This window comes from Pimephales promelas, chromosome 16, assembly GCF_988280905.1.
Source record: "Pimephales promelas chromosome 16, fPimPro1.hap1.1, whole genome shotgun sequence".
Classification (NCBI taxonomy): Eukaryota; Metazoa; Chordata; class Actinopteri; order Cypriniformes; family Leuciscidae; genus Pimephales; species Pimephales promelas.
The window spans coordinates 10331958-10338609 of NC_142784.1; positions in this window are offsets into that span (position 1 = coordinate 10331958).

The window sequence follows — 6652 nt, forward strand, 5'->3', positions numbered from 1 at the left end:
TAAGAACAGTTTTTTAACTGTAAAGAACATTTTAGTAATATGAAGTACCTTTTTCCACTTTAACGAACCTTTTGTGTAATGGAAAGTTTCCAAGGGTGTCAAAGGTTTTTCATGGAACCATAGATGCAAATAAAAAACTTTATTTTTAACTGTGTACGTCTGTGAAGTATAAATGGTGAAATTGTGAAGAATATCCCAGACAGTCTTTTCCGTACTAAGTGAATGAGACTAGGGGCCCAATTGTAATGATATGTTTAAACGAAAACGATTTTGAAGAGAAAACGCAAAAGTGGCGTTGCGTTATCACTTTTTATTGTGCGTTTAGACGAGCGTTATGGGTGGGAAATCCGCGTACATAAGGTGACACAAAAGTGTGTGAAATTAAATGTAGTATGCACTCCAGGCGGCTAGGTGGCAATGTGGAGCACTGCCACACAACACCACCAAGTCCGCGCGCCTGCGTACAACCTTCACTGTCAAGCAGACTTTTGCGTTTTTACCAGCGCAGTCTCATCCCAATACGTCATATAACTGACGTCTTGGGACATCTTTTGACCATACGTCAACATCCGCCTTTTTAGGGTACCCTTAAACGTCGGTTCGATGACGTTATCGGATCCTAAACCTACCCCGTCACCTAACCGACGTTAAAGGTAAAGCGTCAGTTGTATGACGGCCCGGGATCGTCATGCCGACGTTTAAGGGTACCCTAAAAAGGCGGATGTTGACGTATGGTCAAAAGACATCCCAAGACGTCAGTTATATGACTTCTTGGGATGAGACTGTGTTATTTCAACCCGATCTCACGGGAATTCGTACGAATTTTACGAGGTGGCTAATTCGTAACAATTTGTACGACCTCACTCGTACGAATTAGTACGATTTAGCTAATTCGTACATATTTTACGAATTAGCAAATTCGTATGAATTCGTACGAATGACCTACCCCTGACCCCGCCCCTAAACATAACCGTCACATGGGTTTAGACAAATCGTACAAATTTGTACGAGTGAGGTTGTATGAATTGGTACGAATTAGCCACTTTTGAATAATTCGTACAAATTCGTACGAATTGGTCGTGAGATAGGGTAGGTTATTTTTACCCTTTACACCAGTGATCTCAAACTCAATTGAGTTGCTTTACACGGAAACGCCGCGGTGGAGCGTTTTTAAAGGGTTAGTTCACCCAAAAATGAAAATTCTGTCAGTATTTACTCACCCTCATGTTGTTCCAACCCCGTAAGACCTTCGTTCATCTTCGGAACACAAATTAAGATATTTAAGATATTAAGATCGCTCCTGCATACAGTCCGTAGGCTTCTTGAGGGACTGGCTCTTGCTGTCCCCGAAAAGTCATTAAAGACATTGTTAAAATAGTCCAAGTGACTACAGTGGCTCAATCTTAAGTTTATCAAACGACGAGAACACTTTTGTGCGCAAAAAAACAACAAAAATAACGACTTGATTTCAACTATTCGTTTATTTCTCCCTCTGCGCGAGTCAGGTTGCTAGTTTAATAGCGTAAGCCTTTGTTATTGTACGTCACACGCATCACACACATGACCAGCGTCGGCCAATAGTGAGCCTACGTGTGACGTAGCTTTTTTTTTTCGCACAAAAGTGTTCTCGTCGTCAGGTTTTACAGCTACATTTAAAGTCCTAAAAGAAATACAATATAATGTAAATGTCACTTTAAGTTGTTCACTTTGATCAAAAGTGATTATTATTTGTTCTTCAATTGAATTCTTCATAAATTTCGATTGTGTCTGAATCTTATTTTAGCAAATTACCTCTCATTGTTACATCTATCCCCAGCTAGTGTTACAACTCACCTCAGTTGTGGGGTTGTAACAACTCTTTGTATTTGAAAATAATTTTTACAGAATCTGCGATTGTGTAGTACACATCCAAGCGAGTTTTATTTGTAGTAGACAAAAGTGGTTACTGTGTATCAAAAAGAGGTCAAGTGCAAACAACCAATTAGTTACTGATGCTCAAACAAAAATGTGTTACTTTCATCCCCAGCCAAGAACCAAATCGGTAACTATGACAACAAAAAAGGGTAAAGACAGGGAGAAACGCTCCAAACAAAAACAAAGTTAAAAACTGAGGTGATATGCGACACCCCTTAAAAATGTAATTGATTTTGAATGCAGAATTATTTGCAACAGACAAATAACAATAATAGTGGTCTTGTTCCTATACATCCTCCTCAAACACATTGGTAATCAACACTAAAGTATGTGTAGGCAGGATACAAAATGTTCTCACAATGGGAAACATTTATATTTTTTCTTAAATAGTGTATGTGTCATCCCAGGCAAAACTCAAAGTGATCTCACCATGTGGTCACAATGATAGCAATCAGTGATCTAAAAGAGTCACTTTGACTGTGCACTACTACTCTAAGAGCACAATAAGAGCTCATCCCAGCTAGAAATGTTATCGTTCTGTCAATGTTTTGAAAGCATTGTGTTATGGTCTTTTAATGTTTTCTATAGCTAAATTTTTAGAGTTTAAAACCCTTTTATTGAGACAAACCGAAAACTCAAGAATCAGCGAGTGAATCTCAATAACGGTGACATGCTTCATACTGCAATAATAATAAGTGGTAATGCTGTTTGTGGGGTTATTTAATGATGTTGGAGCCTGATATCAGATGTTTCAACGCATTCTCATCCTTTAACGTCATATAGAACGCTATATGACAAAACAGCGCTATACTACGCACATGGCACCCGTTATCGTTAATATAACACGCGCTGTGAGGGCTAAGTTTAGGTGTGGGGTAGGGTGTGCGTGTCATATTCACGCTAAAGAATTTATAACGTCTTGGGTTCGCGTGTTATATTAACGATAAAGGGTGCCATGTGCGTAGTATAGCGCCGTTTTTGCATATAGCGTTCTATATGACGTTAAAGGATGAGAACGGGCTGGATGTTTAGATGTCAACCCAATTTTCAACCAAAATTTTTACGTCTGACCGATGTTGGAGTCCACATCCAATAACATTTCTAGCTGGGGTGATCTCAGATAATATGAGCACACTGTGAGGGCTCAGTGCGGTTACGCTTTTAGCTCACTGTGACCTCTCATTGGTTGTTCTTTGAATTTTAATATTGGTCAAATGTTTAAGAGTATGTGTTATTAGTACTGTTTGTGTAACACAGTTACAGTACTGTGTTAAAGCATATGTATCATCTGTTCTACATTATTCAAATTAAGCCAGACAATAGTCAAATAATCGACATGTCTTTCTGTTACCCCTCACGCATCCATATGCATTTGCATATGTGGTTTTCTCACTTTCATCTTTTTGCGTGCATGCCAAAGCAAGACAAACAGCTGGATCATAGGCTTACAATTGGATGTAAAGTAAAACACATTTGATAAAGCAGCTAATTGTGGAATAGCTAATTAATATTTACTATTGTTTAAAGGATAGAATGTATCCCATTAATGTAATTGTGATAAACGGAGACACAGGCTACTGAAAACAAGCTTTTACATTTGTTTTGTTTTATTGGTATAGCAAGTCATGGGGGACAAAATTGGTTTAAGTTCCTGAGAATGAACCAGATAGAAGATCATTATTATTGTTGTGTTATAAGGCCTAGCACAGTGTAGTCAAGGATAAAAATGTCCTTTATGCTATCAAAAGGCTCCTAATTTTGTATTGGAGGTCTCCTAGAATTTGTTAACATGCATCCAAGAAAAAAAAAAGATTTTTTTATTATTATTATATATATTGCACAACACAGTCTCATGAAGATGCGTATCTATACCACGAGTGTCATTTCTCGTGGCATTTATACGCCAAAAGTGTTTTTTTCGTGTACATGGTACGCACTAAAAAACCCTGGGTTAGGTTTAGGGGGGAGGGGGGTGGGGAGTTCCTTCGTATTATACGCAAAAAAGTGCGTATCATATGTACGCGAAAATCGCGTGCCATATACACGCAAAAACTGTTTTTGGCGTATAAATGCCACGAGAAATGACATTCGTGCCATAGATACGAACTTTCATGAGATCGGGCTGATATTGCAGCATCACGTCTTTTCTCACACTGTCTGAAATGGTTTGATAAAGGATTCAGTCTCTCTAAGTCTCAGTCTCTCTTCAGTCTCTCTTTCGTTTTTCCCGGAATCGTTCAAAAGTTAAAATTTCGATTCCTAGTTTCGATATTCACAGTCCGCCGAGCGGAAAAAGAAACCGCTGAACAACACCAACGAAGAAGCGTCTACCGGAAGTGTTGGCATAACCGCACGAGTTGAACATGAGTAGCTTACGTCGGCGGTCCAAAGTGTGGCTTCACTTTTCTAAAAAAATAACGAAATCTCGGCAAAATGCAAAATTTGTGACAGAAGGAGTATTTCCTTCAGAAAGACCGTTGGTTAGCAAGGTTAGCTAAACTTTTTTGACCCTGCCTCTTAAAAGAATCGGAATCGAGAATCGTTAGGAACCGGAATCGAAACAAGGAATCGGAATCAGAATCGTTTAAATTCAAATGATACCCAACCCTACTCTAAACCCCAACTTTCTGAGAGACTGCTTTGCTCTGATTGGTCAGATGGCTTAATTTTTTTGTGATTGGTCTACTCTGCTTTGATTGGTCAGATGGCCCAATCTGTTGCGTTTGGTCTACCTTTTACAGCACATGTCGGAAACAAGACATACATTACTATATCTGAATTCAGGCTCCGGATTTTCCTCAGCACTTGATATACAGTGATACGAACAGTAATGGCACTGGTTTTACCATGTCAATTCGGGCCTCAGTCCTCATTCTTTGGAAGTGCAGTTAAAGTGGATCTACTTTGGCAGTGGAGAAACTAGTCAAGTCAAGTCAAGTCACATTTATTTATATAGCGCTTTTTACAATACAGATTGTATCAAAGCAGCTTCACAGTGATAACACGAAAGTAGTACAACACAGATCAATAATATTGCTAAACAATAAATAACCCCAACTGAGCAAGCCAAAAGCAAGGCGACAGTGGCAAGGAACCAAATTCCTTCATCAGATTGGATGGAGAAAAAACCTTGGGAGAACCCAGGCTCAGTCGGGGGCCAGTTCTCCTCTGGTTTACATTCATATTGTTTATATATAAATATTAAATATAAATATTGTTTATGTATAAAACGGCGCCATAACATATCGCAGGCGTTGAGTCGTCTCTTCAAAGGCGTTGGTCCTCTCATCACAGGCGTTGGGGCATCCGAAATCCCCGTGAGAGGCTGGATACAAAACTGGACCTGACAAACGCCATTTTTCTCGGGACAAGCGTCCCGAGATAACAGCAGAAAGGCAGATGGGAAATAATTAGCATAGCTGATGTTCATAATGATTTCCATTATACGGGAGTCGGTGTTAGAAAACCACTATCTCACAAACTCTCCGTAACCTGAACTCTCCGCAACCCAACCATACGCGCCGACCCGTTTGACTAAGGCTGTCGAGCCCCACTGTCGCGGAAATGCGTTTCAGTGGCAAACGGTTCCGTATGGCATAACAGAGGACTAAAAGGTAAGCATTATGTGAATGCGTGACTAAAGAGATGCGTCTTTAATCTAGTTTTAAACTGTGTCAGCGAGTCAGAGCCTCGGACCGTATCGGGAAGGCTATTCCAGAGTTTTGGAGCTAAATGCGAGAATGCCCTCCCTCCTTTAGTGGACTTAGATATCCTAGGAATGACCAGAAGCCTTGAATTTAGTGATCTTAAGGAACGCGGTGGATTGTAGAGCGAGAGAAGGTCCGTTAAGTACATAGGTGCTAAAACATTTAGGGCTTTATAGGCAGTGTTGTGCAAGTTACTTCCAAACTGTAATACATTAGGTATTACTTGTTACTGTTATTTAAAAGTAATTCATTACCTTACAATATTACTGTCTCAGAATTGTAATGTGTTACATTACTCATGTATTACTTTTGAGTTACTTTCACCAAAATAACTACAGAAGTAGAACTTAACTTTGTGGCTGTAACTACATGCATGCGTGACAAAAAAATAGGAGGCAAAATATATTTTTTGTAATTCTGTTAATTACACTGCGCAAATCAGATGAGGAAGGGTTTGCTCTCCAGTCTCCATAGAACTTAAAATATTCATTTTATTTTAGTTTTCGTGTTCGTTTATGAGGAAAAAACAAATTTACAGACGCGACCGCTCTGAACTGGCACTAAAAGACTGCTTTAAAACTTTCACATAGTCTGTTGCCTTTAAGAAGTAAAAGCAGACAATAGCCTATTAGATAAGGTGGGGGCCTGCTGGTGCGCGTCTCATAAATAGCCAATAGGCTATACCGAAACTCAGCGTATAAGTATAGCCTACTCCACAGACCTGAAAAACATATCTATACTGAAATGTCTACTTGTAAACAGAAACAGACTGCTCTCCACTTATGAAATGAAATGTGCATTTCGCATTCACTAGCCTACTGCGAAGATTGCGAGTCAGCATCGTCAACTTCATCTTTATTACTAAACAATTCAAGTCTCCTTGCTATAGGCATATTTGACATATTCATAATCTTTGCTTTTTCAGCTTTTAGGTGCTTTATTATCGCCACCCTTACTACATGAACACGTCACCACCGCATCAAAAACATGATTGCGTGAGGAAAACATGACAAATACCACCTAAACATAGC